Source organism: Syzygium oleosum, unplaced genomic scaffold, assembly GCF_021117445.2.
Source record: "Syzygium oleosum isolate NSW1041296 unplaced genomic scaffold, Sole_v2.1 Sole_v2.05, whole genome shotgun sequence".
Taxonomy (NCBI): domain Eukaryota; kingdom Viridiplantae; phylum Streptophyta; class Magnoliopsida; order Myrtales; family Myrtaceae; genus Syzygium; species Syzygium oleosum.
Window position 1 is genome coordinate 7,759,968 of NW_026607489.1, and position 23,755 is coordinate 7,783,722.

At 40.9% G+C, this 23,755-nt stretch overlaps 1 pseudogene; it reads left to right on the forward strand.

Moving 5' to 3' along the window:
• Nucleotides 1-3,629: 3,629 nt before the first annotated feature.
• Nucleotides 3,630-7,067, forward strand: LOC115662064 (putative wall-associated receptor kinase-like 16; annotated as a pseudogene).
• Nucleotides 7,068-23,755: the final 16,688 nt, after the last annotated feature.

Genomic DNA, 23,755 nt, shown 5'->3' on the forward strand with positions numbered 1-23,755 from the left:
TAATTCTCCGCAAATACGTATCAACTGCAATCCATATTAATTAGAAAGTCTAGCCCAGAAAAAGGAAAAAAAAATCCATGTGCGACGTATCTTGTCTTAATTTAAAAGTATATAATGGAGTCTTATTTAGAAATCTTAATTTTGCAACGCAACAATTGAAATTTTTTATATTTTACCTCTTTGAAGCTAGTCGATTAATTATTTGGGTCAAAATCTTACCTACAATTCAAAAGCCATATTATTTGGACGTTCATACGTGGAGCGCTCATCAATATATTGAGGCATCTACAAAAATAAACCTAGAGCTGAAGAATTCATATTGTCTTACACAACGAAAGAGCAACAAGTCGTGAACCAATTATATGGAACTAGATTCATCGATGAGGAGGGTGGGTTGTTTTGCACTCTCGGTGTTAGCATAGTTTTTATATTATTCATTATTGGCGTTAAAATATTTTTATACAGGTAGTGTTGGAAAGAAAAGATCCGCCTATTAATGGAAGACATATAATGAACTGAAAAACACATGCACGTCTCACCTAAACCCCCATCGTTTATTAGCGAAATGAAAATATGATTGAATTATGTCCGCCACCTAAATTGATTGATAGGTTTTCTTGGTATTCTCGGAATTTTTTTATAAAAATGAATCTTGGTGAAGTCCTACCTAGACCAGCTTCTAAGTACTTAATTATTTGCGTGGAACATAATCTTCCTTGTCATGTATGATTATGAAAGTTTAGCCCGACAAAGGGAATATACATTGGTCAGATTTATTTTCACATGTCAAATAGAGTTAATTAGGGTGTCTAATACATGTGTGGTATGTCACATTTGCCCTAAGGCCCAATAAGAGACACTATTATGCTCGTAATTCGACTAGCCTGGTTTCTTCAAAATGACTTTTGGTAATAATGATTGCGTTTCTTTTTTACCGCGATGGTAGCAAGATATGATTTATCTCAAAAATATAAAAATACAACAAAAAATTTACAACTCGGATATCAGATGAAAGGAACAATAAATTCCTTGGGATGATAATTCTGCACAAATACGTATCGACCACAATCCATATTTTAAATTAGAAATCCTACCTAGCAACCAATATATATATATGCGCGCGACGTATCTTGTCTTAATTTAAAAGTATGTAATGGAATCTTATCTAGAAATGAAAAATGTTTATTATTTACCTCTTTGAAATTATATGATTGATAACTCTGAAGATACACGTTATTCTCTTCCAGAATGCAACAGATATTTCATGCTTAGGAGCATAAACCCAATCACCATGAAACACATTTCGGGCTCACAGCACCAGCTCAAACCAGCCTGCTCTTGTTGATTTTTTCTTCTTTCCCACTCTCCGGGTGTGGGGTTGTGATCTCTCACCGCGTCCGCTTCGTACTTGCTTGACTTTTTCAAGCCTTAGCAGGATGATGAAAGGACCCTGCCTCATTTATACTCGCACCCAAAGTCAGTGGCCAATAACTCCTGATGAGACATATTGTCGTACATGAGAAATTGCCAAGGACACCGACCGTGTCGACTTGGCAACATTAACTGAAACTTTACAGGCCAGTCTGAGAAGATTCTCAAAATCAATTTTGGACTCCCGAAGTCCTTTGTACTTAGCAATGATCAGATCTGAACACCGCGGATTTCGTTGTAATTCATCTTCTATATAAGGGTTGGCTGGTGCTGTTTCGATTTTCAAATCCAAAGCTGAACTGACCCGAATCAACAGTTTCTTGCTCGGGTGGGCCGGCCGGTTCGGGTCGTCCATAAGGCCACGTTAGCCATGTGACAGAGACTCTTTTGAGGCGAGGAAATGTCGCATGATTTGAGAAGGGGAGATGTGAAGGAAACCTCCTAATAGATTTTGAAGATTACAAAACTGTCCATACGAATTTTGTAAGTCTGATAAATACTCTGAAGTATTTTGATCCAGGTAGATATATTCTGGAAATGGGAATTCCAATACTCGAGAGAACTAAACTTTCTGGACATTCAGACTTTACGAGGACCAGAAGGAAGATCATTAAACTTTACGGGAACCAGATCAAGAAGCTTAGACTTTACTGTAAAAGTCACTTAGACTTTATATTAAGCAGATGAAGAACTTCAGATTTTACTTCTAAAAAGTACGGACCTTACTGAAGACCCACACTGACTTAAATTCTGGATGTGAAGCAAAAAACCAGAAGTTATTCAGACTCTGAAACTACTTAAAATGAACATAACGGCTAGTGATTTGGCGTGGATTTCACAGAACGAAAGTTTTGATTGACTCAATCTTAAAATGCTATAATTGATTGACATTCGAACATTAAGGCAAGTATATTTCACAACGGATTAAGCTCTACTTATGGCAACCAAGATTCTGGTTGTATGGACGATCATATTTAGTGAGATTCAGATTTTGTCAACCAACAGCTACCCAATCGATTTTATACAAACTATCCAAGTTGAAGATTGGAAGATGATTCTCTCAAGACTGTTCAACGGCTAGTTTGGAAGTAAAAAAGTATAAAAGAAGATTAACGAGGAGCAGAAAGTAGAGAACGAAGTCAAGAATCAACAAGTCCAAAGTCTGAGCATACTCCGATTCTACTATTTGTCTTTCTTGAGCCAAACACTGAGATCTTGAGGGACATTTTGTAAGAGTGATTGTATGAGATAGAGAGTTCTATCATTCACAGAGTGATATCACTCAGAATTTGTAATCCTTTTTTATCACATAGTGAAATTCAGCCAGTCGGCTATCAGCATAAGAGAGTGGATGTAGACTTGATCTAAGCCGAACCACTATAATTTCTTGTGTGCAGTTTCTCTATCCCTAAACTCTTATTCTATCTTTTATATTGCACACTAGCACATTGTCTATAAAGTCTGCTCAGAATCTGAATATCTTTCAGACTTTAATCTTGATCATTTGTTTTCGCTTTAAAAATTGATCAAAAGTTTAAGATAACCTATTCACCCCCTTCTAGATGATCCTTGCTAGTTACGTCAAGAGATACCTTATTAATAAAAATTTTAAGCGCATTTTTCTCCATCCATGTTGGGCGGAATGACCTTTATTAGTCTAAATATTCTCAAATCATCAAGGAAAGCGACCTATCTTAGTTTAGTCAATACTCAACACTTATTGCAACGTGAACTAGGTATTTGGACTTTTTATTTGGACAACCACAACCACAACTACTTTTTCTTATTTTGAAAACTAAAATCGGAGAATTTATATCGATATTCGAACACAAATCGATCAAGATATATACATGTGATTGATCCACAATATCACGTTAGCCGTGTGATAGACTTTTCAAGATGAGAAAATGTCACATATTTTGAGAAGGGGAAATCTCGTTAATAAATTTTTTTTAAGCATATTTTTGTCCGTCGTTGTTGGGCGCAAATACTCTCAAATCATCAATTTGGAAATTGTCAAGGAAAGCCACCTATCTAGTCTAGTCAATACTCAACGTTTATTGCAACGGGACCAGGTCTTTGGAATTCTTATTTGGATACCCATAACTACAGTTTTTTTTATTTATAAAAAGACCTTTTTACTTCTATTTATGTGTATGCCCTTGATCCTATCAAGTTAATTTATCAAAAGATATTTGAAGAGTTGAAGAACCATGTTCATCCATGAGCTTCTCTCGAAAGTTGTGGTGGTTACGACCATCATATTGGGTCCATACTACATCCACATAGCAGAAGCCGATGATCCAAGCCTCGATGCCGAAGTACTTGCGGAAACCTCTCGATTCCATATCCCTTCAGATCGAGCGATAGTGAATCCCACTGCCGCATCGGACCTTCCTCATTTAGAGTCGATTGTGATGACTCTACTGACCCTCCAACGCCTTATATGGATTATAGAGGAAATGGAATGCAAATATTCAACATCTCTCTCGAGGATCACGAGATGCGAGTAGCCATGTGGGCAGGCCAAGACTGCTATGACTCTTCAGGGAGGGATGCTACTTTAAGCTACTTTCCCACGGTCATCCTCATTGATTTCCCCATATCCAACACCAAGAACAAGTTCATTGCTGTCGGTTGCGATACGTATGCGACCTTCTCAGACTGTCAGGGCAATTTCACCTTTGGATGTTTGTCGATATGCAATGACATTTCTGAAGTGAGTAACGGCTCGTGCTCGGGTATCGGTTGCTGCGAGACAAGCATACCTAGGAACTCATTCAACTACAACCTCTCTATCGACAGCTATAGAGACCATGAAGAAGTCCTACGTTTCAACCCTTGCAGCTATGCTTTCGTTGCAGCGAATGGTTTCTACAACTTCAATTCTGGTGATCTTTTGGGACTTGAACTTGAGAACGTGCCCGTCGTTCTCGACTGGGCGATAGGGGATAAAAAATGCGAAGTGGCCAAGAACAGTGCGAACTACATGTGCACCGAGAACACCAATTGTACTGATGCTGAAAATGGAGTGGGGTACAAGTGCACTTGTTTAGAAGGTTTCCATGGCAATCCGTATCTCACGAATGGCTGTCAAGGTATTTTCACATTGACATTCTCTACTTTGTCCTTACTATTGATTTTATCTGGGAAGATTAAATGTTACTTATTATTATCCTTTTCTTTTCTTCTCAAGTTCATCACTTTGGATATGTGTGCGCTTTTTGCAGATATTAATGAATGTGCTGATTCAAATAAGAACCAGTGCAAAGGGATTTGCCATAACTTTGATGGGGGTTATAATTGTTCATGCCCAAAGGGTTATCATGGCGATGGCAGGAAGGATGGGCAAGGATGCACTGCTAATACATCACATTTGGTGCAGATACTCGTTGGTATGTTCTGTCGTTTTACTTGGGTGTCTGCCTCAAACAACAATATTTAAATCAGCTGATTTTGATGATAAACTAATCTCTCCATCACATTACGGAGAGCTGAAAAACTCAGAAGAAGGATTTCAAAAAAAATAAGTACTTGAAAAAGAAGCTAACCCATAGAGAAAGAGAGAGGGAGAGTCCCTCGACGATGTTCCCTGAAAGTCACAACCACCATGGGGCGGTCTCCTGGGAGCAGTAACCATCGCCCGGTGGTCACAAGCGGCGACACCAACAGCATTTATGGTGGCACAGCTCAGATAGAAAAGGAACAATTCATTCCTAATTATTTTTTTAGTTTTATTTGTGCAATCCAGGTGTCTCCCACTTCCTTGGTCCGGTGTAGTTGTCCAACATTTTACGAGGCTCCATCCTATCCAAAGTTCATCACCAAAGACCATGTAGGATAGTTCTCGTCTTGTGACGACCTACAGATGGAGATTGCAAACACGGTGTCAAATTAAAATAGTTTGATTCTCGAAAATTGATCATGTATATCATAAAATAGATGATTGTATACTCTGAAAAAGGGATAGGCTTTTCGTATATACGGTTATTCAAACTCCATTGATAATGAAAACTTGTTCACTGCCTTGAGATTTTTCAAAATTTACTTAGTCTCACTAATAGCTTCGTTCCCTTTTTCAATGAGGAAGCTGTATATTGTTGTCTAAAGAAACCTTTTAAAATTATAGTTTCCTCTACATGGTGCAATCATAAAATTTAGATATATCAGTGGTTTTTACAAAAGAACTGTTTATGTCATGCAGGTGCTGGTGCGGGGATCATAGTGCTGCTATTCAGCGCAGGATTTCTCTATCTGGGAATCAAGAAAACGAAACTCATCAGGCTCAAAGAACAGTACTTCAAGCAAAATGGTGGCTTGCTTTTGCAGCAACAATTACATGAACGTGATAGAACCACCAACACCTCAAAAATCTTCAGAGCCAAAGAGCTAGAGAAGGCCACCAATAATTATGATGAGAGCAGAATAGTTGGCCGAGGTGGATACGGTACGGTTTACAAAGGGTTGTTGCCAAATAACACAGTTGTTGCGATCAAGAAGTCCAAACTAGTGGACAAGACCCAAATCGAACAGTTCGTCAATGAAGTCATAGTGCTTTCTCAGATTAATCATCGTAACGTGGTCAAGCTTTTGGGATGTTGTTTGGAGACCGAAGTGCCTTTGTTAGTGTACGAGTTCGTGAACAATGGAACTCTATTCGACCACATCCACAACCGCAACAAGTCTGCCAAGATGTCCTGGGATACCCGATTGAGAATTGCTTCAGATACCGCTGGTGTCCTTTCATACTTGCACTCTGCAGCTTTTATTCCCATAATCCATCGTGACGTCAAGTCGACAAACATCCTACTGGATGACAATTACACTGCGAAAGTTTCTGACTTTGGAGCTTCGAGATTAGTCCCACTTGATCAAACTCAATTGTCCACTCTAGTTCAAGGGACATTGGGATACTTGGACCCTGAATATTTGCATACAAACCAACTGACAGAAAAAAGCGATGTTTACAGCTTCGGGGTTGTGCTAGTCGAGCTGATAACCGGGAAGAAGGCGCTTTCTTTTGACCGACCTGAAAAGGAGAGGAGCCTAGCAATGCATTTTCTTTCGTCATTGAAAAACAATCAATTGTTCCAAATTGTTGACAGAGTAATTGCAAATGAAGGGAACAACGAGCAAGTGAGGGAAGTTGCCAATGTTGCAAAGAGATGCTTGACAGTAAAAGGCGAGGAGAGGCCGACCATGAAGGAAGTGGCAATTGAATTGGAGGGACTCAAAGTGAAATCTGACCATCCACAGATGAGCAGTGTCGATTTGAATGGAGAAGAGGCGATTCATTTGCTGGGAGAGACGACCGACCTCACCGTGTACATGGATAGTACTAAGACCATGAACACCAGGCCCTCGGAAAGCACGAAAAACCAGGTCATGTCACCACTTAATAGTGGTAGATGAGACCGATAATGGGTTGTTTCTTCTTCATCAATAGATTCTAGGCGTGTAAGTAAACTCTTGATTACCAACTTACCATAGATGCTATGTGGCCTCGTACTGTAGGCATATTATTGGTGATGGCATACTAGTGGAGTTATATTTTGGCTGCTGTGGCCGAGTCTTTTTCTTTACTTTGGATCTAAAGTTCCTATACATTGTAATGAAGTCAGTGTTGTGATTTATAAGTGGAAATGGTGTGGTTCTTCATATTGTCAAGGCAGGATCATTTGGCTGCTATGGAAGCATTGGATCTACTCGTGACCGAATGTAGAAACGGTTTCCCCCTCTTTTCTCCGAGTGTTGGCATAAACCAGTCCGAATGGTACGCAGGTGCAGATTTCGCGTTTGCTCGAGGAGAAAGTTTGTCCAACTTTGACGAAGCATTTTCATGGCGGAAAAATATTGGGTACACGTTCCAAGTACCACGTGGATTCACACTAATCCGAGGAATTTTCGCATTCTTGTCCGAAAGCAAAACTGCAATAAGCTGTCCTTGAATTACTGTTTTGTCCTCCATTCTATAATTCTTAACGATTAGAATCTACCCAGAAAATAAATTAGAACACCGTCAGCGAACAACTATTATCATTAGTCTCTGTCAATCTTCATCAACCAAGTCGTGCGACCCGTCTTCTGAAAACTAGAGTGATATCAGCGCAGAAAAAAAGAGTGTAGCAATTGAGAGATAACATGTAACAGTCTGAATTTTCGATCCTTTTCCCGGGATTTAAGAAATGAATATTTTGGCAAATGCACTTATAGTGAGATCTCACCCGGAAATGCGCATTCACGGGATGCTAACCTTAGGGGTAAGGCTAGTACGGGATTGAGTTCGCACGACCAAAGAACTCGACCTTGGTTCGATCTTCGACCATATCGATTGACGAGGGAATGTTTTGAGCCAACCGAGATCGGTCTATTTGATTGATCGTGTCCGAAGGGAACTAGCGACAGACCCTCGCAATTATATGACAACCGAGGTCGTCCCGGGTAGAGTGAACTTAAACGTGATTTGACTTAATGTCGGTCACGGGTCGAGAGCGCGTAATCTCAATGAGCCACCCGTTAGCCAGAGATAAGCTAAAGTTACGATTGCTCGATTTTAGTCATTTCTTGGAATTCGGGCCCGGGAATCGAGAATTTTGAAAGTGACAATTTTGGACGGCCGATGACGTTTTTGGCTTGGCCAACCTTGGGGCCAACCATTTTTGCAAAAAAATGGATTTCGGTTCGGGACCGGGAAAATTACGATTTTGCCCCTGTGGACACCGATGTTGGATTTTGAGGCCGTTTGAGGTTATTTTTCGAGGCCGATGCCGTTTTTGGGTGGCCACGCATATCTGGAGTGGTTTCGGACGAAAATTGGAATTTTGGCTCGGAAGTAAAAAATAATATTATTTTATTCCCGGAGCTTTGCAGTCGATTTTCGAGGGCTTAAGAAGCTAATTTCGCGATTCCGACGCCATATTATGTTGACCACGCACATATGGAACACGTATGTGCAAAAATTGGAATTTCGGTTCGGGATCGAAAAATTACGAAAATGCCCCTAGGCCATTTTTGAGTAATTCCGAAAATTGGTTAATTTTTGGGGTTTAACCAAGGCTGGTTAAGGCTAAACCAGGTCTGGTCAGCTTGGGTTAAGGACAAATGACCATTTTACCCCTACATTATTGGATTGGATCAAATTTGGGCCATTGGATTAGGGGCAAAAGTGTCCAATGCTATGGATTAATGACACTTGGATTCCACCCACACTTTGTTGACCTTTTTGACCAGCTGACCTCTCTCTCTCTCCTCCCTCTTCTGGCCAGAACCCCCCCTTCCACGATCACTCTCTCTCTCTCTCTCTCTCTCTCTCTCTCTCTCTCTCTCTCTCTCTCTCTCTCTCTCTCTCTCTCTTCATCTTTGTTCCTCCCATCATCACCGTGGCTGCTGCTGCTGCTGCCGTTCCGCCCATTTCAGCCGCCCATCCAGCCGGTTCTTCTCGCCTTTCTTAGGTAAGTGACCTCCCCAAATGTCGCCTAGGACCTTGGGTATTGTTAGGCTTGTTTAGGGCTCGGTTTAGGGTGAGTTTAGTGGCTGGTTTGCTCGGTGTTGTGTGTTGGCTGATTTCCAGTTAGGTTGCTGCTACGTCGCTGGTTTTTGTTATTTTTACTGTGACTTGTGTGTCCCGAATTTGAGGAAGGTTTCTTCATGAAAGTTGTTCCCAACATCTTGATGTATAACATATTTTAATTTGGGAATTTTTGGAAATCATTTTATGCCATTCGGAAGTCCATCTTTGGACCGAAATAAAACTGCCCGATTTACTGTTCACCCGACCTTCGGGTCTGTTCGAATTTTTATAAATTTTTCCAGGCCTATTTTCAAAATACTTCCTTCACGGAAATTGTTGGGGACATTTGTGGTTATAATATATAAAAATTTCAAGATTTTCCAAAATGATTTGGGTACCGAATGAGTTGTATTTTGATGGCCTGAGGGGCTGTCTGAGCGAACCGGATTTCATCTGACTTTGAGTGTTAAAACGAGGTATTTACAGTTAGAAATGGGTTTCGATTTCTTCACGGAAAATGTTCATTGAGATGTTTTGTACAACATATTCAAATTTAATAATTTTTGGAGTTTTTTTACTATTTATTTCAAATAGATTTCTGTCACTGCGCAACTGCCCAGTTTGGACCCGGTTTAGGCGATTTTGTGACTGTTTTAGGGGCTGTTCGGGACTGATTTGAGTGACTGATTATTTGGTGGTTGCGGACTGATTAGGCGAAGAATTTTGAGGTTTAGGGAGCTTGGATTAGGGCTGTGATGTTGAGGTTTGATTGGAATTAATTTGTGCGATTAATTATTGAGATTGTGCCTTGAATGGGAATTTGTGCGTGATTGTGCGATTTGTGGTAGTTGGCTGATTTGGGATTGTGTTTCGGGTTGTGTACGTGTGGTCGTATATGTCACGTGTGTGGCTGTGAGGTGTGATGGTGTGGCAGTGCGATTGCGCAATATGTTCGAGTGCCAAGAATGTGTGATTGTGCTTTGGGATCGCGTGTTATATATGTATGATTGCGTGGTGTGCTTGTGTGGTGAGACTGTATATTTGCGAAGTGTATGTGAATAGTGAAATGTGCGTGAAATGTGAAATTGTGTTTGGACCGTGCGGTTGTTGGCTGTGTGTAAGTGTGGTTTGAGTGGAACGAGGGTACGGAAATGTAGGATTGGTTGGAAAAGTGGATCCGTCCTGAGGCGTGTACGTTTACGCGGGACGATGCCGTCCCTGACGAGGTGACGATGCCCGGCCCGACGGGGTGTCGATGCCTGACGAGGTCAGAAGACCGTTGGTCTGATGCGTTTTACGCGGGCACGGTAATTAAGGAAAGGGAGAGGTAGGATTCCGTCCTGAGGCATGTTCGTTTACGCGGGACGATGCCGTCTCTGACGAGGTGACGATGCCCGGCCCGACGGGGTGACAATGCCTGACGAGGTCAGAAGACCATTGACCTGATGCGTTTTACGCGGGCGCGGTAGTGGTGGAAGAGTTGAGAATGAGCGGGAATTGACTTGAGGTGCGAGGATTGAGAAAGTGACGCATGGTGTGAGTTAGTGTGCGAGTGTGTTTGTATCGCGTGATGTGATGCTTAATTATGGGGTAGAAACTGCTAGGCACGGTATGGGACGTGCCCAAGTGGTTTCTGTCTTATAATTAAGGCACGCGCGCATCTGTGATTCCTTGCTGTGATGTGTTGGCTGTGTTATTCTCTAACGTGCAGAAACGTGCGTGATGGATTCCAGGTAGGGTCGCATGTGATTGTTAGTTTGGCCGACCGTTGTGTGTTATGTGTGTTTTCGTCTAGCGGTACGTGAGTGCCTACGTGGGGTTTAGGGTTGTACACTTATTGAGATTCGTCTCACGGTTGTATAACCGCCACTTTCAGACCCCCAGCCCTAAACCCGGGAAGTGCGCCATTTCTTTTTGGAAGTCAGGGGAGCAGCTTTTGGTGCCCAGTGGAGTTGCAGGTGAGTGTCCGGAGGCTCAGACCCGAAGATTCAGAAGCAGACTGGAGGAGGGCGATCCTTAGGTTTTTCCCTAGGGTATTAGGGGTTGTGTAAATCGGGTTGACCCATAGGGAAGTTAAGTTAACCAGACCTTGATCTTTTGTTAAAACGGTGGTGGAGGATGTTCGTCTGTATTTATGTCTGTAATATGATGTTTGTATATTTGGTGCTGTATGAGGATGTTGTTGTTTGTCTGTTCTGTTGTTCTACCCTGTTATCGTCATCTTTTTGTCCGGGGTTTTTATATTCGCTTCCGCATGTGGCTCTGATGTTTGGGTTGGGTCGTAGACGTTCCTGGGACGTCGCATCATTTCGACCGGAGCAGGGGATGTCGCGAGCTCGATGGGGTTCGGGGCGTGACATCCCCCTTCTGAATTGGTATCAGAGCAAGGTCTGCTCGATATCGGTGAGGTTGAGACCTGGAGTGATAAGGAGCGACGATTTCAGGGTAGCCAGTTGGGAGCCCTTTGTAGATGCGTGTTTATGTTGATTGTGCGTGTTATGTGAGTACGCGCCTGTGATTGCTGAGTGGTTTGTTGTGGTTATAATGATGGTTGAGACGAAGGTGCGGCAGGACTTGAGGTGAGTACGAGAACCCTGTTTAGTGCTTAGTAGTGTTGGCTTGATGTTAGGTGATTGATTTGATGGTGAGTTGTTGGTTGTCGAGTGCTGGTTGTTGTGAGTGATGCCTAGGGTTTGGACTAGTGTAGTTTGCCTAAACCTCTGATACCCGTGTGGACTTACAGCAGGTAAGAGAATAGTAGGAAGCTGATACAATGAGCAGCGAAGGAAGAGAAATAGGAAGAGGTACAAGAAGGGGTACAGGAAGAGGAGTGCGGGGTCGAGGTGGTGCTAGAGCTAGAGCGGTAGAAAACCCTAGAGTTGGTGTTGGAGCTGCAGTGGGCCCCAGAGCTGATGTTAGGCCTGCGGAAGATCCGCGTATGGAAGGAGTCCTGAGAGTATTAGAGAGGATTGGGAATATGATGGATAGACAGGCCCAAGAACGAGACAATGCGACCGCCCAAGCTGCTGAGGCTGCAGCTGCTGTAGTTAATGAGAATGCTGGTGTTGGAGGAAATCAAGCCCAGCAAGGGCAGGTTCAACCAGCAGGGGTTAGACAGATGCCCCAACTAGTGGAGCAATTCATCAAGTTGAAACCGCCTCAGTTTCATGGTAGTGGTGACCCCGAAACTGCACCGAGATGGGTGGAATCATTGGAGAAAACTTTCAAAGTTTTGGGGTGCACCGATGAGGAGAGGGTAACATTGGCGGTTTATCAATTGCAGGACGGTGCAAACGATTGGTGGAAGGCCACAGAAGGCAGAGTATTCCCTGAAGGAACGGCACCGACTTGGGCAGTCTTTGTCGAGAATTTCTATGAGAAGTATTTTTCGGAAAACGCCCAGGAGAAGAAATTGATGGAATTCATGCGACTACGCCAAGGTCAGATGACAGTTGATCAATATGAAGCAGAGTTTGCGAGGTTGGCAAAGTTTGCCCCGACAATGGTAGAAAATCCACGGGATAGGGCTCGAAGATTCCGGGACGAATTGAAGCCGGATCTTCAGAGTCAGATATTGTCGCACGACCTTAAAGATTATGGAGAAATGTATAGGCGGGCTCAGATTATGGAGCAGGATATGACGGAAAGAGCCGCCGCGTCTGGATCACAACATATCTCAACCGGGGACGATCGTCAGCAGGGGAAAAGGTCGATGATGGAAAATCGACGTTTTGTCCCTCCGGCAAGAAGGAATATTGGGAAGTCGGCATATCCGTCTAATTCCGCCTGTAGACGATGTGGGAGATACCATGGGAATGGTCCCTGCCCAAGTGTGACTGGGGCATGCTTTGGATGTGGTGGAATGGAACATCACATAAGGAATTGCCCGAATCTTCAGGTTCGACCACCCCCGTCAGTGCAGACACCTCGGATTGGGAATCCGTCTAGTGCATCCCCGCCGGTTAATTCGGACAGACCGCCGGCACAAGGACGTGTGTATGCCTTGACGCAAAGGGGAGTTGAGGATATGCCAGGCGTAACTCCAGGTATGGTTTTTCTGCATAATTATGTGGCATTTGTTTTATAGATCCGGGGGCGTCACACTCGTTTGCGTCTACTTGATTCGTTATATGGCTGAATTGGAATTGTTTTTCGAAGTACAAGCGTGTGTGATTCTGCCATTGATGAATAAGATGTGCATGTTGTTGGGATGTTCAGACTGTGAAATGGTATTTGGTGGTGTAGAAAACAGGATAGACTGTGTTGATCATGGGTGATTATGAGAGTATTACGGGACAGAAGGTACCATTTGGGAGAAAGGAATAATGAGACGTCATCACCCCCATCTGTTTGGATAGCAGGTATAGTTGTAAATTTCGAGGAAGAAATTTTTATTAGGGGGGAAGAATTGTAACAGTCTGAATTTTCGATCCTTTTCCCGGGATTTAAGAAATGAATATTTTGGCCAATGCACTTATAGTGAGATCTCACCCGGAAATGCGCATTCACGGGATGCTAACCTTAGGGGTAAGGCTAGTACGGGATTGAGTTCGCACGACCAAAGAACTCGACCTTGGTTCGATCTTCGACCATATCGATTGACGAGAGAATGTTTTGAGCCAACCTAGATCGGTCTATTTGATTGATCGTGTCCGAAGGGAACTAGCGATAGACCCTCGCAATTATATGACAACCGAGGTCGTCCCGGGTAGAGTGAACTTAAACGTGATTTGACTTAGTGTCGGTCACGGGTCGAGAGCGCGTAATCCCAATGAGCCACCCGTTAGCCAGAGATAAGCTAAAGTTACGATTGCTCGATTTTAGTCATTTCTTGGAATTCGGGCCCGAGAATCGAGAATTTTGAAAGTGACAATTTTGGACGGCCGATGACGTTTTTGGCTTGGCCAACCTTGGGGCCAACCATTTCTGCAAAAAAATGGATTTCGGTTCGGGACCGGGAAAATTACGATTTTGCCCCTGTGGACACCGATGTTGGATTTTGAGGCCGTTTGAGGTTATTTTTCGAGGCCGATGCCGTTTTTGGGTGGCCACGCATATCTGGAGTGGTTTCGGACGAAAATTGGAATTTTGGCTCGGAAGTGAAAAATAATATTATTTTATTCCCGGAGCTTTACAGTCGATTTTCGAGGGCTTAAGAAGCTAATTTCGCGATTTCGACGCCATATTATGTTGGCCACGCACATATGGAACACGTATGTGCAAAAATTGGAATTTCGGTTCGAGATCGAAAAATTACGAAAATGCCCCTAGGCCATTTTGAGTAATTCCGAAAATTGGTTAATTTTTGGGGTTTAACCAAGGCTGGTTAAGGCTAAACCAGGTCTGGTCAGCTTGGGTTAAGGATAAATGACCATTTTACCCCTACATTATTGGATTTGATCAAATTTGGGCCATTAGATTAGGGGCAAAAGTGTCCAATGCTATGGATTAATGACACTTGGATTCCACCCGCACTTTGTTGACCTTTTTGACCAGCTGACCTCTCTCTCTCTCCTCCCTCTTCTGGCCAGAACCCCCCCTTCCACGATCACTCTCTCTCTCTCTCTCTCTCTCTCTCTCTCTCTCTCTCTCTCTCTTCATCTTTGTTCCTCCCATCATCACCGTGGCTGCTGCTGCTGCTGCCGTTCCGCCCATTTCAGCCGCCCATCCAACCGGTTCTTCTCGCTTTTCTTAGGTAAGTGACCTCCCCAAATGTCGCCTAGGACCTTGGGTATTGTTAGGCTTGTTTAGGGCTCGGTTTAGGGTGAGTTTAGTGGCTGGTTTGCTCGGTGGTGTGTGTTGGCTGATTTCCAGTTAGGTTGCTGCTGCGTCGCTGGTTTTTGTTATTTTTACTGTGACTTGTGTGTCCCGAATTTGAGGAAGGTTTCTTCATGAAAGTTGTTTCCAACATCTTGAAGTATAACATATTTTAATTTGGGAATTTTTGGAAATCATTTTATGCCATTCGGAAGTCCATCTTTGGACCGAAATAAAACTACCCGATTTACTGTTCACCCGACCTTCGGGTCTGTTCGAATTTTTATAAATTTTTCCAGGCCTATTTTCAAAATACTTCCTTCACGGAAATTGTTGGGGACATTTGTGGCTATAACATATAAAAATTTCAAGATTTTCCAAAATGATTTGGGTACCGAATGAGTTGTATTTTGATGGCCTGAGGGGCTGTCTGAGCGAACCGGATTTCATCTGACTTTGAGTGTTAAAACGAGGTATTTACAGTTAGAAATGGGTTTCGATTTCTTCACGGAAAATGTTCATTGAGATGTTTTGTACAACATATTCAAATTTAATAATTTTTGGAGTTTTTTTACTATTTATTTCAAATAGATTTCTGTCATTGCGCAACTGCCCAGTTTGGACCCGGTTTAGGCGATTTTGTGACTGTTTTAGGGGCTGTTCGGGACTGATTTGAGTGACTGATTATTTGGTGGTTGCGGACTGATTAGGCGAAGAATTTTGAGGTTTAGGGAGCATGGATTAGGGCTGTGATGTTGAGGTTTGATTGGAATTAATTTGTGCGATTAATTATTGAGATTGTGCCTTGAATGGGAATTTGTGCGTGATTGTGCGATTTGTGGTAGTTGGCTGATTTGGGATTGTGTTTCGGGTTGTGTACGTGTGGTCGTATATGTCACGTGTGTGGCTGTGAGGTGTGATGGTGTGGCAGTGCGATTGCGCAATATGTTCGAGTGCCAAGAATGTGTGATTGTGCTTTGGGATCGCGTGTTATATATGTATGATTGCGTGGTGTGCTTGTGTGGTGAGACTGTATATTTGCGAAGTGTATGTGAATAGTGAAATGTGCGTGAAATGTGAAATTGTGTTTGGACCGTGCGGTTGTTGGCTGTGTGTAAGTGTGGTTTGAGTGGAACGAGGGTACGGAAATGTAGGATTGGTTGGAAAAGTGGATCCGTCCTGAGGCGTGTACGTTTACGCGGGACGATGCCGTCCCTGACGAGGTGACGATGCCCGGCCCGACGGGGTGTCGATGCCTGACGAGGTCAGAAGACCATTGGCCTGATGCGTTTTACGCGGGCACGGTAATTAAGGAAAGGGAGAGGTAGGATTCCGTCCTGAGGCGTGTTCGTTTACGCAGGACAATGTCGTCCCTGACGAGGTGATGATGCCCGGCCCGATGGGGTGACGATGCCTGACGAGGTCAGAAGAACGTTGGCCTGATGCGTTTTACTCGGGCGCGGTAGTGGTGGAAGAGTTGAGAATGAGCGGGAATTGGCTTGAGGTGCGAGGATTGAGAAAGTGACGCATGGTGTGAGTTAGTGTGCGAGTGTGTTTGTATCGCGTGATGTGATGCTTAATTATGGGGTAAAACTGCTAGGCACGGTATGGGACGTGCCCAAGTGGTTTCTGTCTTATAATTAAGGCACGCGCGCATCTGTGATTCCTTGCTGTGATGTGTTGGCTGTGTTATTGTCTAACGTGCAGGAACGTGCGTGATGGATTCCAGGTAGGGTCGCATGTGATTGTTAGTTTGGCCGACCGTTGTGTGTTATGTGTGTTTTCGTCTGGCGGTACGTGAGTGCCTACGTGGGGTTTAGGGTTGTACACTTATTGAGATTCGTCTCACGGTTGTATAACCGCCACTTTCAGACCCCCGGCCCTAAACCCGGGAAGTGCGCCTTTTCTTTTTGGAAGTCCGGGGAGCTGCTTTTGGTGCCCAGTGGAGTTGCAGGTGAGTGTCCGGAGGCTCAGACCCGAAGATTCAGAAGCAGACTGGAGGAGGGCGATCCTTAGGTTTTTCCCTAGGGTATTAGGGGTTGTGTAAATCGGGTTGACCCATAGGGAAGTTAAGTTAACCAGACCTTGATCTTTTGTTAAAACGGTGGTGGAGGATGTTCGTCTGTATTTATGTCTGTAATATGATGTTTGTATATTTGGTGCTGTATGAGGATGTTGTTGTTTGTCTGTTCTGTTGTTCTACCCTGTTGTCGTCATCTTTTTGTCCGGGGTTTTTATATTCGCTTCCGCATGTGGCTCTGATGTTTGGGTTGGGTCGGCGACGTTCCTGGGTCGTCGCATTATTTCGACCGGAGCAGGGGATGTCGCGAGCTCGATGGGGTTCGGGGCGTGACAGAACATATGATGCATTACCAGACTAGTGTTAATTAGAGATGCAACTAATGGCTGGAATACTTAATTCATGGATAGATTTTAGTTTCGGAAGAGATACGATCGACAGTCAGGATACTTTTTAAGAACTCTGAAGAAATAATAATTAAGGATGTTAAAAAAAGCCTAGAAGATTGCAATATACCTAGGCTAGTGTTAATTAGAGATGCAACTAATGGCTGGAATACTTAATTCATGGATAGATTTTAGTTTCGGAAGAGATACGATCGACAGTCAGGATACTTTTTAAGAACTCTGAAGAAATAATAATTAAGGATGTTAAAAAAAGCCTAGAAGATTGCAATATACCTAGGACAGATTTACATCATATGGACATGAGGAAAAAGAAACTATTGAATTTAGGGCACACTATGAAATTGAGACCACTGATAAAACGACTCTAGTTCAGAAAAATGAAGGGACTTTTCGATTTGCTTTCTAAAGGAATGACTAATGGTCGTAAAGCAAAATTACATACCAGATTAGTCTAGGTTGCTTTAAATCCTTTAACAATGGCGACAAAATTATTTTCTTGTCGCCTTCGGGTCGACCAAAGGGGATAACTTAAGTGACAACGCTCGTACTTCGTCGATAATGAATCAATCAAAGTTGGTACAATTTTAAATTCTATGGCGACAAATATGAAATTTCGTCACCGTATGTCAGGCCTAAAGCGATAATATAATGGTTTTGTCGCCTTAAGTCGGACATAAAGCGAAAAAAAAATTATGATTTTGTCACCTTAGGTTTAGGCTTTAAGCCATAACATTGAAACTTTGGTGGCAGTGAGGGGGGAAAACTTCGAACTTTTGGTGACAAAATTAATTTTTTTTACGCCTTTGGTTGGACCAACAATGAAAGCTTTCTTTGAACAGAACAGAAGACAGTATCGATTTTTTTTTTTTTGTGTATAGGTGACGTAAGTAGTACTGAATTGTGGTTGTCATCACATGCGAACATTTGATGATAAGTTATAGGTTGCAAATGGAAATTGAATATTTATTTCTACTTTGTCAACTAATAAGACATGTATGTTAAAAATGAATTTAAAATCAACAAAAAAAAATTACCTATTATTTCATAAAAGTTGTAAAGGAAAAATAAGTGCATAGATGTTTCACCAAGAAAGATGAGATAATTAAACATTGGATTAGCATCTGATCAACCCATCTACATTTAATAATGAGAACTAAGACTTCATGATAGTTATCATCACCGGTGTTGCTTCTACAAAAAAAATATTAGATGAATGAACAAGTGTTTGGACTCATTGAATCGAAAATAAGGTAATTTCGATGAACTATGTCAGGTGATTCAACACCGGTCGACATTCAATGTGCCAGATAGAGTGTGTCAACACAGTGAAGATATTTTTAATCATCTATTGCATTCTGGTGATAATTTTTATAGTTTTGAAATGTTTTTTTGTTTAACTAATATTACTACTTCCAAGCATACTTTTACGGCAGCAACAAGGTCAAAGCATAGTCTGCATTATACTTTATGGCATATGTTATAGGAACTTTATTGTAACTTCTCAACAATATCTCACGCTCCTTTTAAATTAGCTTCCATTTTTTGGTCTCATAGAGATTTTAAAGTATGGAACCGCCAGCATTTCTCTATTGGGACATGAATGTCTATATAACATATTAAATATAGTAATATAAGTAAAAAATGATCTATAATCAAGACACAACCAACTTAAATTTTACAAAACTTGGAAAAATAACCACCTTAAGGCTGCGCATGACAACGATTCTGTGCCCGGGAACAGATTCTACTCAGAAATGATTCTTTTTTATTCTGTGCCCAGAATTGATTCTGAGCATTTTAAGGTGTTTGTTAATGGCCCAAAATTTCATCCCTAGAATAGAAAAAGAACAGAAATGCGTTTGGTAACGCCACAAAATTTCTTTTTATTAATAATATTTTTAAATATTTTAATATTTCTTTCTTTTTTTTCTTTTCTTTTTTTCTTTTCCTCCCTGGCCATGGCCTGCTCGCCGGCCATGACCGGTAAAATATTTTTTTATTAAAAGTATTTTTTCTTTTTTTTGGCCATGGCCTGGTCGCCGGCCATGACCGGTAAAATATTTTTTTTTATTAATAATATTTTTTATTAAAATATTTTTATTAAAAATATATATTTTTATTTTTTTTTGCCATGGCCTGGTTGCCGGCCATGGCCGGTAAAATATTTTTTTATTAAAATATTTTTATTAAAAATATACATTTTTATTTTTTTGGGTCATGGCCTGGTCGCCGGCCATGGCTGGTAAAATATTTTTTTATTAATAATATTTTTTATTAAAATATTTTTATTAAAAATATATATTTTTATTTTTTTTGGCTCCAGGCCATGGCTGGTAAAATATTTTTTTTATTAAAATATTTTTATTAAAAATATATTTTTTTCTTTTTTTTGGCCATGCCTGATCGCCGGCCATGGCCTGTGAAATATTTTTTTTTATTAATAATATTTTTTATTAAAATATTTTTATTAAAAATATACATTTTTATTTTTTTTGCCATGGCCTGGTTGCTGGCCATGGCCGGTAAAATATTTTTTTTATTAATAATATTTTTTATTAAAAATATATTTTTTTTCTTTTTTTGCCATGGCCTGGTCACCGGCCATGGCAGGTAAAATATTTTTTTTTCTTTTTTTTGGCCATGGCCTGGTCGCCGGACCAGGCTAGTAAAATATTTTTTATTTTAATAATATTTTTTATTAAAATATTTTATTCTCATCAGATCCGGCGTGGGCGGTCCTCGGGCCAGACATTAGAAGCTACATTAAAAACCAAGAAAAGGAAGAAGAAAAAAAAATTGATTCTCAAAATTGTTCCCAGAATCAAGAAGCTACTTTTTTTTTATTCTTAAAAACTGATTCTGGAAACAATTTTTGGCAAAATTGTGCCCAGAATCAAAAAATTAAACAAACACATTTCTATTCTCAAACTGATTCTGGGAATAAAAGAACAGAATCAAACACTATTTGGCAAGTTGTCATGCGCAGCCTAAGCATCAATAATTGAAGGATATATTGACAATCAGGTGATGGGGACAAAATTCTCACAAGAAAAGGAAATTCAGCATTCTTATTCTAAAATAAATCAAGGGAATTTTAGATATGCATTTTATCATAAAGTAATATTGAGAATTTCTTTAAAAATATAAACTGAATATTGCATAATTCTGCAACATGTCCAATAATTCCCCTCGTGGTACATTGTCATGAATGAAGAGACATCCATCAACTCTTGTCAAAATAATAGGATGATGTCAAATGGTTACAAAAAAATATTAGTAATTAAGCAACTGAAATACATTGAATTGGAATATGATTTTGAAGAAATTACCTCAAGCTCTCCAAAGGGAAAATTGTCCAAAATTTTTTAAACTTATTGCACGTTTGCCAATTCATTCTTAAATCTTTCAATTTTGGTAATTGAGTCTTAAACCTTTTCACATTTTGCCAATTAAGTCCATTTGGCCAATATTAGTTGGAATTCGCTGAAGTGGATGCTACCCATCGTAAGTGGTATGGACAGTGCTGATGTGGACAATTTTGAATAAAATTCTAATATTTTTCTTATTTTTTATTTATATTTTTTCCCTTTTTATTTTCTTTTTTTCCTGTTTTCCTACCTTTTTTTCCAATTGGGGCCAGCGAGGGTCCATGGGCCCTTGTCGGCCACTGGGTAAGGTCGGCGAGGGTTGCTGGGCCAAAAACTCTTTGGCTGCGAGCGAGGGTTGCGCGGCCCTTACCTAGATCTGGGGAGGCCAACCTCGCCGGCCGAGGGCGAAGGCGGCATTGCCTGTGGCTCGCAAGGCCATGGTAAGGCGGCCTCACTCGAGGCCATAAAGGCTTTCTGGGCAAGGGTGACAGACGAGGCAGCCTAGCCCAAATCTTTTAGTTGTTTCACTTGATGGCTAGAATCGTCAGGACATTTGTTGTCTAATGCTCTGTCTAAAGAAGGAAAAGGAATGGAAATCAGCAACATATCCTAACCGTTCAAATGTTTGCATGATGATTTCTGTCAAAATTTCATTTTACTATCATTGTTTCTTAGCATTCGCTGGATGATCATGCTGTTTGGACAATGTTTATTGGTTCTTTCAAGACTACAAGATGGAGCATAGGGTCCTAAAGCATTGATAGAATTTCGTTTCAAATGAATAATTAAAAACAGTTTTTTGGTTTCTTGAAGTTCTTTATTGTAATAAAACTTGCAGGCAGGAGCTGATGCATGCTTTGTGGAGGCACCAAGGGATGACAGTGAGCTCAAGGAGATAGGACGGTGTACGAAAGGCTACAGAATATGCAATATGATTTGACGGTGGAGTCACACCATTGCACCTTCCCGAGCCGAGGAGCTGAAAGAGATGGGATGTCATTTGAAAGAGAAGGGAAGGACAAGAGACGACCTCGACAAGATGGCTACGTTTGAGGAATTTAACCAGTTGGTCAGAGCCTGGAGTCCTGGTTCGAGCTCGAAGCACGGTACTCGAATTTAAGGAGTGCTGTTGGAGTAAATTCACGGTAACTGCGAAAGCTGAAAGTAATCAAATATGTGCAGCAACATTTGAATTCCAATTCCAGTTTCCCTTAGTCAGATGGGCACAATGATTCTACTAATTAGTGGAGCAATAGCCAATTTCTAGGCTTTTAACGTATAACAACCCACGCATTTGCATGATAGAAGCACTACTTCGAGTGTGTCAAGACTCTTTTCAATATGAATACTTTTGCTAAGTAATTACATATCAATTTTTTTAAGTAAGTCTGTCTCTCTGTTGGCTGAACAACCCAAAATCGACAATATATTCTAAGTGTTTTCAGCATATGGGCTTGATCCTAAAAGGTTAAACTTCAAAAATCCGTCTGTAAAGATTATAAATGGGATCGAGTATTGTGCAACACGTGCATAATTCAATGCTATCAGTAACATTTGTGTGAATTTACATTGCTCCTAGTCATTAACAATTCTGCATTGATCTGGCTCAAGATAGAATACTTCACCAAAATGTAAGACAACACACCTCGACCTCGATGACTTAAGGCAAGTGCCTTCCTTCAAATAAATCAAAAGATAAAATAAATTACAGGATAAGGAAACGTATCAACAGATCATCAAAAAGATCAGTCAGTAATTTGGGTGGCAAGAGGCAGATCCTCCCATGCCATCATTAATTCTGACCTATGACGGATCTTATGCATTGGAATGAAACCATGCATGAACGTTGAAGTCTGTCTCTCGTGTCGTACCAGTTTTTGTCCCACCCCTTTGGCTAATGTCGGGTTCGAAGATCACGAGTTGCACTGTACAAGATAGTGGAATCACTCACTACACTTCAACTGCTGCAGAGACCTGTCTTTGAAAAGAGCCACGTCATGACCCCTTTTAGCATGAGTTGGAGCCAGATCCTAAGTACATCCACGCTTTTACATTGTTTATGCAACGATAGATGGATTTAATCGTCCAATAAAAGGAATATGATTTGCATTTACAAATAACCAGTATAGATATAAAAATAGTGGGAAATAATAAGTATAACAATACATAAACCATTGAATCATTGATAGATAAAATCGTTGTTTATGATAACCAAAGTAACTAAATAGTTAAGTAATCTATGGATCCCCACATTTCAAATTTGATTTTCAGAAAATTGTCAGTACTCGTGTGTCTCTTTCCTTTCGAATGTGAACTCAAATAATGGTCAAGTGATCGATGCATGTTATGGAACTTCTAACTCATACTCGCAAAAATGAATCAAATCCATGGGATTGATCATTGAAATATCTATTAATGAGTATTCTATGCGACCGTTATACTATTGTGGTAGTGACAAGTGCAGTAACGAGCCAATCAAAAGTGCAACACGTAAGACCTAAGGAGTGGGACCCCTTGAAGCAGCTAGTGCTTGTGAATTATCAACTAGACATTTTGGAAAATTTTTAGTATCTTACATCTATAATTTACAAAGGGAACCGGCCTACTAACAATTTAGTATTTATATTAAAAGCTGTGGGACTAATTTCTCTAATTTTTTTCTCCATATCCGATGCTCCCGGCTACTAATTTTCTCAATTTTGGCCGAAAAAATAACAATAAAAAATCTTGGGTATTCAAAGTGGTGGTGATTATGCAATGTTCCTAACAGTTGACCATAACTTCTTCTTCCTTCCACGCAACATCCACTACCCATCGCACAATTTCTCAAGAAACAGCAGATTCAACCTTCCGCTATACACACTAACTTTTTGGATTAGTGCAATTTGGTCCTGTGAATTTTGTTTTGTGCAATCAAATCCTCCAACCTTTTTAATTTGTGCAATCAAGTCTTTTGTTCACCCAGTGTTGCTAATATTGACAAATTAGGATTACTTTTTTCTTGCTTTTTTCATTTGTTTCTGCTCACTTGGCACCAAGTTAGCATCACGTGTCACTCTCTATCATATATGCAGTGTCATGTCATTAACCAATCTAAAAGTTCGGTTAGAATGGTTGACTAAAGGATTTGATTGCACAAATTGAAAAATTAGAGATTTGATTGCATAAAATGAAACCTAGAGGACTAAATGATACAAATCATAAAAAGTTAAGAGGACTTGGTTAAACAAATTTAAAGTTATAGGGGCAAATTGCACAAATG